Below are 11,723 nucleotides of genomic sequence, written 5' to 3' on the forward strand. Positions count from 1 at the left end.
CGCTACTACTATGTGCAGCCTATCGGCAAAGCCGTGGGAATTTTAGTAGTAGCGCTTTTGTACTCGGCCACGCTACTGCTATAACTGTATCTGCAGCGCGGTTTACAACACCGCGCTGCTGCTAATTAGCACCAGCGTGTGTTTTTGGCCCGCGCTACTGCTAATGTTCTGTGTATAAGGTTTTCCCTAGTAGTGATTGGTTATTGACCGGAGACGTGTCTCGGTCATGTCTACATAGTTCTCGAACCCGTAGGGTCCGCACGCTTAACGTTCAGTGATGATCAGTAATATGAGTTTATGTGTTTTGATGAACCGAAGGTAGTTCGAAGTCCCGGATATGATCACGGACATGAAAAGGAGTCTCGAAATGGTCGAGACATAAAGATCGATATATTGGATGACTATGTTTGGACTTCGGAAGTGTTCCGGGTAAGTTCAGACAAATACTGAAGTACCGGGGGTTGCCGGAACCCCCCGGGGAGTGTAATGGGCCTATTGGGCCTTAGTGGCGAAGAGGAGGGGCGGCCAGGGCAGCTCGCGCCCCCTCCCCCTCTAGCCCGAATTGGATAAGGAGGGGGGCGCACCCCTTTTTCCTTCCCCCTCTCTCCTCCTTCCTTCCCTCCTACTCCTACTCTTGGAAGGGGGGAATCCTACTCCCGGTGGGAGTAGGACTCCTCCAGGGCGCGCCATAGGAGGGCCGGCCCTCCCCCCTCCTCCACTCCTTTATATACGGGGGAGGGGGCACCCCATAGACACACAAGTTGATCAGTTGATCTTTTAGCCGAGTGCGGTGCCCCCCTCCACCATAATCCACCTCGGTCATATCGTAGCGGTGCTTAGGCGAAGCCCTGCGTTAGTAGCATCAACATCACCGTCATCACGCCGTCGTGCTGACGGAACTCTCCCTTGAAGCTCTACTGGACCGTGAGTTCGTGGGACGTCACCGAGCTGAACGTGTGCTGAACTCGGAGGTGTCGTGTGTTCGGTACTTAGATAGGTCGGATCGTGAAGACGTACGACTACATCAACCGCGTTGTCATAACGCTTCCGCTTACGGTCTACGAGGGTACGTGGATGACACTCTCCCCTCTCGTTGCTATGCATCACCATGATCTTGCGTGTGCATAGGATTGTTTTTTGAAATTACTACGTTCCCTGATAACCCACAAGTATAGGGGATCGCAACAGTTTTCGAGGGTAGAGTATTCAACCCAAATTTATTGATTCGACACAAGGGGAGCCAAAGAATATTGTCAAGTATTAGCAGTTGAGTTGTTAATTCAACCACACTTGGATAACTTAGTATCTGCAGCAAAGTATTTAGTAGCAAAGTAATATGGAAATAACGGTAACGGTAGCAAAAGTAAATTTTTTGGGTTTTGTAGTGATTGTAACAGTAGCAACGGAAAAGTAAATAAGTAAAGAACAATATGTGAAAAGCTCGTAAGCATTGGATCGGTGATGGAGAATTATGCCGGATGCGGTTCATCATGTAACAGTCATAACATAGGGTGACACAGAACTAGCTCCAATTCATCAATGTAATGTAGGCATGTATTCCGAATATAGTCATACGTGCTTATGGAAAAGAACTTGCATGACATCTTTTGTCCTACCCTCCCGTGGCAGCGGGGTCCTAATGGAAACTAAGGGATATTAAGGCCTCCTTTCAATAGAGTACCGGAACAAAGCATTAACACATAGTGAATACATGAACTCCTCAAACTACGGTCATCACCGGGAGTGGTCCCGATTATTGTCACTTCGGGGTTGCCGGATCATAACACATAGTAGGTGACTATAGACTTGCAAGATAGGATCAAGAACTCACATATATTCATGAAAACATAATAGGTTCAGATCTGAAATCATGGCACTCCGGCCCTAGTGACAAGCATTAAGCATAGCAAAGTCATAGCAACATCAATCTCAGAACATAATGGATACTAGGGATCAAACCCTAACAAAACTAACTCGATTACATGATAAATCTCATCCAACCCATCACCGTCCAGCAAGCCTACGATGGAATTACTCACGCACGGCGGTGAGCATCATGAAATTGGTGATGGAGGATGGTTGATGATGACGACGGCGACGGATTCCCCTCTCCGGAGCCCCGAACGGACTCTAGATCAGCCCTCCCGAGAGGTTTTAGGGCTTGGCGGCGGCTCCATATCGTAAAACGCGATGAATCCTTCTCTCTGATTTTTTTCTCCCCGAACACGAATATATGGAGTTGGAGTTGAGGTCGGTGGAGCATCAGGGGGCCAACGAGGCAGGGGGGCGCGCCCGGGGGGGGGGGGGGGGGGGGGGGGCAGGCGCGCCCCCCACCGTCGTGGACAGGTGGAGGCCCCCCTGACGTGGATTCTTCTTCCAGTATTTTTAATATTTTCCAAAAGTAAGTTCCGTGGAGTTTCAGGTCATTCCGAGAACTTTTGTTTCTGCACATAAATAACACCATGGCAATTCTGCTGAAAACAGCATCAGTCCGGGTTAGTTCCATTCAAATCATGCAAGTTAGAGTCCGAAACAAGGGCAAAAGTGTTTGGAAAAGTAGATACGATGGAGACGTATCAACTCCCCCAAGCTTAAACCTTTGCTTGTCCTCAAGTAATTCAGTTGATAAACTGAAAGTGATAAAGAAAAACTTTTACAAACTCTGTTTGCTCTTGTTGTTGTAAATATGTAAAGCCAGCATTCAAGTTTTCAGCAAAGATTATGAACTAACCATATTCACAATAACTCTTACGTCTCATGATTACTCATATCAATGGCATAATTAACTAGCGAGTAATAATAATAAATCTCGGATGACAACACTTTCTCAAACAATCATAATATGATATAACAGGATGGTATCTCGCTAGCCCTTTCTGAGACCGCAAAACATAAATGCAGAGCACCTTTTAAAGATCAAGGACTGACTAAACATTGTAATTCATGGTAAAAGAGATCCAGTCATAGTCATACCCAATATAAATTAATAGTAATGAATGCAAATGACAGCAGCGCTCTCCAGCTAGTGCTTTTTAATAAGAGGGTGATGACTCAACATGAAAGTAAATAGATAGGCCCTTCGCAGAGGGAAGCAGGGATTTGTAGAGGTGCCAGAGCTCGATTTTAAAGTAGAGATAAATAATATTTTGAGCGGCATACTTTCATTGTCAACATAACAACCAAGAGATGGCGATATCTTCCATGCTACACACATTATAGGCGATTCCCAAACAGAATGGTAAATTTTATACTCCCCCTCCACCAACAAGCATCAATCCATGGCTTGCTCGAAACAACGAGTGCCTCCAACTAGCAACAGCCCCAGGGGGAGTTTTGTTTGCAATTATTTTGATTTAATTTGCATAAAGCATGGGACTGGACATCCCGGTGACCAGCCATTTTCTCGTGAGTGAGGAGCGGAGTCCACTCCTCTTGAGAATAACCCGCCTAACATGGAAGATAAGGACAGCCCTAGTTGATACATGAGCTATTCGAGCATACAAAACAGAATTTCATTTGAAGGTTTAGAGTTTGGCACATACAAATTTACTTGGAACGGCAGGTAGATACCGCATGTAGGAAGGTATGGTGGACTCATATGGCATAACTTTGGGGTTTAAGGGATTGGATGCACAAGTAGTATTCCCGCTTAGTACAAGTGAAGGCTAGCAAAAGACTGGGAAGCGACCAATTAGAGAGCGACAACAGTCATGAACATGCATTAAAATTAATAAACATTGAGTGCAAGCATGAGTAGGATGTAATCCACCATGAACATAAATATCGTGAAGGCTATGTTGATTTTGTTTCAACTACATGTGTGAACATGTGCCAAGTCAAGTCACTTGAATCATTCAAAGGAGGATACCACCCCACTATACCACATCACAACCATTTTAATAGCATGTTGGCGCGCAAGGTAAACCATTATAACTCATAGCTAATCAAGCATGTCATAAGCAACTATGATCTCTAATTGTCATTGCAAACACGTTTATTCATAATAGGCTGAATCAGGAACGATGAACTAATCATATTTACAAAAACAAGAGAGGTCGAGTTCATACCAGCTTCTCTCATCTCAATCAGTCCATCATATATCGTCATAATTGCCTTTCACTTGCACGACCGAACGATGTGAAAATAATAAGAGTGCACGTGCATTGGACTAAGCTGGAATCTGCGAGCATTCAATAAACAGGAGAAGACAAGGCAATATGGACTCTTGGTTAAATCAACAATAATGCATATAAGAGCCACTTCGACAATTTTAATCATGGTCTTCTCTTATCGACCCCAAAGGAAAGAAAAGAAAATAAAACTATTTACATGGGAAAGCTCCCAACAAGCAAAAGAAGAACGGGAAATATTTTTGGGTTTTCTTTTTAATTATTATTTCTACAGCAAGAAAGTAAACTAGCTAAAAGCTATTACTAATTTTTTTGGTTTTTCTTAAGGTTTATCAAACACACAAGAAGAAAGCAAGAAAATGAAAGTAAGCTAGCATGGATATTACAGTGAAAGAGTATGAGCACCGAGATCTAACAATGAGTGTGTGAACATGAATGTAATGTCGGTGAGAAATACATACTCCCCCAAGCTTAGGCTTTTGGCCTAAGTTGGTTTATTGCCACGGATGGCCTGGCGGATATCCAAAGTTATAACCGGGGTCGTACTGAGATGCAGCGGTCATTGCATCGTGTGCTGCAGCTTGGAGACGAGCTATCTCATCCCTCCTCCTATACTCCTCCGCCTCCTCTCTGGTTATGTAATGTCTCCCTTTTTCCTAAAAGTCAAAGAGAGTAGGGGCAGGAAGAACAATATTGACAGCGTGACGCCTGTCAAAGATTAGTCTGTACTGGAGAGGTGGTTCATTCCTCTCGACAACCTGATGATGAACCATAGCATTAAAGTCTAGATAAGTAGGAGGCAGTTCAATATCATCATCGCGTATGGTTACACCAAGAAAATCAACTAAGCGGGTTGCATAAATTCCACCAAAGAAATCTCCATTAAATCTATTGTGATGCAACCTACACGCAACAATGGCTCCCAAATTATAAGATTTGTCTCCTAACACAGCACTCCTAAGAATACTGAGGTCAGGGACACACATATGACATGCTTCATCTTTACCATTTATGCACCTACCTATGAAGAGAGCAAAATAATGTATAGCAGGAAAATGAATACTCCCTATTGTAGCTTGTGTTATGTCTCTAGATTCCCCCACAGTTATACTAGCAAGAAATTCTCTAAATTCAGATTTGCGAGGTTCACTAGTACTACCCCATTGTGGAAGTTTGCAAGCAGTGGTAAAATCCTCTAAGTCCATAGTGTAAGATTTTTCATAGAGATCAAATAGGACAGTTTGAGAATTACGTGAAGATGAATATTCAAACCTCCTCACAAATGAACTAGTGAGATAGTGGTACTGGCGGCACTTTTCTCCCTCGAAGCTCACAAGATCAGCGTTACGCAAATACGCGTTAAATTCTTCCTTGATTCCCGCTCGATCCATAAAGCCTTCTGAAGGCCATTCACAAGGCCGCACTGGAGCGTTCCTTGGTGGCTCATCATCGGCATCGCGCATTGCGAGCCTGGGTCCTTGCTTCCTTGAAGGACCACCATGGTACATTTTCCTAAACATATTTCTTCCTCCGGAAATTTTTTGAAATTTTTAGTAACTTCAAATAAAAGTGAACCAAGCTCAACAAAATTGATAGCAACTACTCCTACAAGTGCCTAGAGCCTATATCATGCATTAGAACTACTTGGAACCATATAAATTTGTCATGCAAGCTCAAGAACATGGTCACCTAGGAAGCACAAATTTGCAATGAATAAAGAACTAGAACAAAAACTAATTGGACCAATGGAGGAGTCACATACCAAGGAACAATCCCCCCAAGCAGTTTTGTGAGAGGTGCTTTGAGCAAGGAGATCGAAAATCGCAGCAAAATGAGCTAGAACTCGTGCTTGAGCTGGATAGTGATTTTTTGGGAGGAAGAAGAAGTGTGTGGGTGCAGGAATAAGTGGAGGGGAGCCACCATGGGCCCACGAGGCAGGGGGGCGCGCCCTGGACCCTCATGGCCAGGTGCTTGCTCCCCCTGCTGTGTTCTCAGTGCCAGATATTTTCAAAAATTCTAGGAAAAATCATATTTTAATGTCAGGGCATTTGGATAACTTTTATTTTCGGGGTATTTTTATATTGCACGGATAATTCAGAAAACAGACAGGAAAATACTATTTTTGCTTTATTTCAACTAAATAACAGAAAGTAGAGAGAAGGTACAGAAGGTTGTGCTTTCTAATTTCATCCATCTCATGCTCATCAAAAGGAATCCACTAACAAGGTTGATCAAGTCTTGTTAACAAACTCATTCCGAATAACATGGAACCAGAGAAATTTCGAATAACACTATGTTACCTCAACAGGGATATTCACATCCCCAATAATAAGAATATCATATTTCTTCTTGACAGTAGGAAGAGGAAATTCAAAACCTCCAAAAATAATCAATGGAATTTTTCCAATAGAATTGATACTGTGGACTTGAGGTTGTTTCCTCGGAAAGTGTACCGTATGCTCATTACCATTAACATGAAAAGTGACATTGCCTTTGTTGCAATCAATAACAGCCCCTGCAGTATTCAAAAAAGGTCTTCCAAGAATAATAGACATGCTATCGTCCTCGGGAGTATCAAGAATAACAAAGTCCGTCAAAATAGTAACATTTGCAACCACAACAGGCACATCCTCACAAATACCGACAAGTATAGCAGTTGATTTATCAGCCATTTGCAAAGATATTTCAGTAGGTGTCAACTTATTCAAATCAAGTCTATGATATAAACAGAGAGGCATAACACTAACACCGGCTCCAAGATCACATAAAGCAGTTTTAACATAGTTTCTTTTAATGGAGCATGGTATAGTGGGTACCCCTGGATCTCCTAGTTTCTTTGGTATTCCACCCTTAAAAGTATAATTAGCAAGCATGGTGGAAATTTCAGCTTCCGTTATCTTTCTTTTATTAGTGACAATCTCTTTCATATACTTAGCATAAGGATTCATTTTGAGCATATCAGTCAAACGCATACGCAAAAAGATAGGTCTAATCATTTCAGCAAAGCGCTCAAAATCCTCATCATCCTTTTTCTTGGATGGTTTGGGAGGAAAAGGCATGGGTTTCTAAACCCAAGGTTCTCTTTCTTTACCATGTTTCCTAGCAACAAAGTCTCTCTTATCATAACGTTGATTCTTTGATTGTGGGTTATCAAGATCAACTGCAGGTTCAATTTCTACATCATTATCATTGCTAGGTTGAGCATCAACATGAACATCATCATTAACATTTTCACTTGGTTCATGTTCATTACCAGATTGTGTTTCAGTATCAGAAATAGGAATAGCATTTGGATTCTCAGGTGTTTCAGCAATTGGTTCACTAGAAGCATGCAAAGTCCTATCATTTTTCTTTAGAAGGACTAGGTGCATCTAAATTATTTCTCTGGGAATCTTGCTCAATTCTCTTAGGGTGGCCTTCAGGATACAAAGGTTCCTGAGTCATTTTACTAGTTCTAGTAGCCACTCTAACAGCATAATCATTATTCTTACTATTTAATTCATTGAGCAAATCATTTTGAGCTTTAAGTACTTGTTCCGCTTGAGTGGTAACCATAGAAGCATGTTTACTAATGAGTTTAAGTTCACCTTTAACTCTAGACATATAATCACCCAAGTGTTCAATCATATAAGCATTTTGTTTTAATTGTCTACCAAAATAAGCATTAAAATCTTCTTGCTTAACCATAAATTTATCAAACTCATCCAAACATTGGCTAGCAAACTTAGTAGGAGGGATTTCAGCTTTATCAAATCTATAGAGAGAATTTACCTTTACTACCTGTGTCGGGTTATCAAGACCATGTGTTTCTTCAATAGGTGATGAATTAAGACCATATATTCCTTCGACAGGCGGTAAATTAAGACCATGTATTTCTTCAATAGGAGGTAAATTCTTAACATCTTCAGCTTTAATACCTTTTTCTTTCATAGATTTCTTTGCCTCTTGCATATCTTCAGGACTGATAAATAGAACACCTCTTTTCTTCGGAGTTGGTTTAGGAATAGGCTCAGGAGTTGACTCAGGAGTGTCCAATTATTTTCATTTGTCAACATATTATTCAATAGAATCTCAGCTTCATCCGGTGTTCTTTCCCTGAAAACAGAACCAGCACAACTATCCAGGTAATCTCTGGAAGCATCGGTTAGTCCATTATAAAAGATATCAAGTATTTAATTTTTCTTAAGAGGATGATCAGGCAAAGCATTAAGTAATTGGAGAAGCCTCCCCCAAGCTTGTGGGAGACTCTCTTCTTCAATTTGCACAAAATTGTATATATACCTTAAAGCAGCTTGTTTCTTATGAGCAGGGAAATATTTAGCAGAGAAGTAATAAATCATATCCTGGGGACTACGCACACAACCAGGATCAAGAGAATTAAACCATATCTTAGCACACCCTTTAATGAGAACGGAAATATTTTAAGGATATAAAGGTAGCGAGTTCTCTCATCATTAGTGAACAGGGTGGCTATATCATTTAATTTAGTAAGATGTGCCACAACAGTTTTAGATTCATAGCCATAAAAAGGATCAGATTCAACCAAAGTAATTATATCAGGATCGACAGAGAATTCATAATCCTTATCAGTAACACAGATAGGTGAAGTAGCAAAAGCAGGGTCAGGTTTCATTCTAGCATTAAGAGATTGCTGCTTCCATTTAGCTAATAACTTCTTAAGATCATATCTATCATTGCAAGCTAAAATAGCTCTAGCAGCTTCTTCATCCAGAACATAACCCTCAGGCACAACAGGTAATTCATATTTATTAGGGGGAGAGTCTTCATCATCACTATCTTCAATATTATCAGTTTCAATAATTTCATTCTCTCTAACCCTAGCAAGTTATTCATCAAGAAATTTACCAAGTGGCACAGTAGTATCAAGCATAGAAGTAGTTTCATCATAAGTATCATGCATAGCAGAAGTGGCATCATCAACAACATGCGACATATCAGAATTAATAGCAGAAGCAAGTTTAGGTGTCGCAAGCTTACTCAAAACAGAAGGTGAATCAAGTGCAGAGCTAGATGGCAGTTCCTTACCTCCCCTCGTAGTTGAGGGATAAATTTTTGTTTTTGCGTCTTTCAAGTTATTCATAGTGACCAGCAGATATAAATCCCAAGTGACTCAAAGAATAGAGCTATGCTCCCCGGCAACTGCGCCAGAAAATAGTCCTGATAACCCACAAGTATAGGGGATCTCAACAGTTTTCGAGGGTAGACTATTCAACCCAAATTTATTGATTCGACACAAGGGGAGCCAAAGAATATTCTCAAGTATTAGCAGTTGAGTTGTCAATTCAACCACACCTGGATAACTTAGTATCTGCAGCAAAGTATTTAGTAGCAAAGTAATATGGAAATAACGGTAACGGTAGCAAAAGTAATATTTTTGGGTTTTGTAGTGATTGTAACAGTAGCAACAGAAGAGTAAATAAGCAAAGAACAATATGTGAAAAGCTCGTAGGCATTGGATCGGTGATGGAGAATTATGCCGGATGCGGTTCATCATGTAACAGTCATAACATAGGGTGACACAGAACTAGCTCCAATTCATCAATGTAATGTAGGCACGTATTCCGAATATAGTCATACGTGCTTATGGAAAAGTACTTGCATGACATCTTTTGTCCTACCCTCCCGTGGCAGGGGGTTCCTAACGGAAACTAAGGGATATTAAGGCCTCCTTTTAATAGAGTACCGGACCAAAGCATTAACACATAGTGAATACATGAACTCCTCAAACTACGGTCATCACCGGGAGTGGTCCCGATTATTGTCACTTCGGGGTTGCCGGATCATAACACATAGTAGGTGACTATAGACTTGCAAGATAGGATCAAGAACTCACATATATTCATGAAAACATAATAGGTTCAGATCTGAAATCATGGCACTCCGGCTCTAGTGACAAGCATTAAGCATAGCAAAGTCATAGCAACATCAATCTCAGAACATAATGGATACTGGGGATCAAACCCTAACAAAACTAACTCGATTACATGATAAATCTCATCCAACCCATCACCGTCCAGCAAGCCTACGATGGAATTACTCACGCACGGCGGTGAGCATCATGAAATTGGTGACGGAGGATGGTTGATGATGACGACGACGACGGATTCCCCTCTCCGGAGCCCCGAACGGACTCCAGATCAGCCCTCTTGAGAGGTTTTAGGGCTTGGTGGCGGCTCCGTATCGTAAAACGCGATGAATCCTGCTCTCTGATTTTTTTCTCCCCGAACACGAATATATGGAGTTGGAGTTGAGGTCGGTGGAGCGTCAGGGGGCCCACGAGGCATGGGGCGCGCCCCCCACCCTCGTGGACAGGTGGAGGCCCCCCTGACGTGGATTCTTCTTCCAGTATTTTTAATATTTTCCAAAAATAAGTTCCGTGGAGTTTTAGGTCATTCCGAGAACTTTTGTTTCTGCACATAAATAACACGATGGCAATTCTGCTGAAAACATCGTCAGTCCGGGTTATTTCCATTCAAATCATGCAAGTTAGAGTCCGAAACAAGGGCAAAAGTGTTTGGAAAAGTAGATACGACGGAGACGTATCATTCCCCAACAGTGGCACCCGAGACAGGTTTATGCGTAGATGTTATATGCACGAGTAGAACACAAGTGAGTTGTGGGCGATACTAGTCATACTGCTTACCAGCATGTCATACTTTGATTCGGTGGTATTGTTGGATGAAGCGGCCCGGAGCGACATTACGCGTAGGCTTACGCGAGACTGGTTCTACCGAGGTGCTTCGCACACAGGTGGCTGGCGGGTGCCAGTTTCTCCAACTTTAGTTGAATCGAGTGTGGCTACGCCCGGTCCTTGTGAAGGTTAAAACAACACATATTTGACGAAATATCGTTGTGGTTTTGATGCGTAGGTAAGAACGGTTCTTGCTCAGCCCGTAGCAGCCACGTAAAACTTGCAACAACAAAGTAGAGGACGTCTAACTTGTTTTTGCAGGGCATGCTGTGATGTGATATGGTCAAGACATGATGCTAAATTTTATTGTATGAGATGATCATGTTTTGTAACAAAGTTATCGGCAACTGGCAGGAGCCATATGGTTGTCGCTTTATTGTATGAAATGCAATCGCCATGTAATTGCTTTACTTTATCACTAAGCGGTAGCGATAGTCGTAGAAGCAATAGTTGGCGAGACGACAACGATGCTATGATGGAGATCAAGGTGTCGCACCGGTGACGATGGTGATCATGACGCTACTTTGGAGATGGAGATCAAAGACACAAGATGATGATGGCCATATCATCACTTATATTGATTGCATGTGATGTTTATCTTTTATGCATCTTATTTTGCTTAGATCCACGGTAGCATTATAAGATGATATCTCACTAAATTTCAAGGTATAAGTGTTCTCCCTGAGTATGCACCGTTGTGAAAGTTCGTCGTGCCGAGACACCACGTGATGATCGGGTGTGATAAGCTCTACGTTCACATACAACGGGTGCAAGCCAGTTTTGCACCCGCAGAATACTTGGGTTAAACTTGATGAGCCTAGCATATGCAGATATGTCCTCGGAACACCGAGACCGAAAGGTCAAGCGTGAATCATATAGTA

The sequence above is a fragment of the Aegilops tauschii genome, chromosome 3, assembly GCF_002575655.3.
Source record: "Aegilops tauschii subsp. strangulata cultivar AL8/78 chromosome 3, Aet v6.0, whole genome shotgun sequence".
NCBI lineage: Eukaryota > Viridiplantae > Streptophyta > Magnoliopsida > Poales > Poaceae > Aegilops > Aegilops tauschii.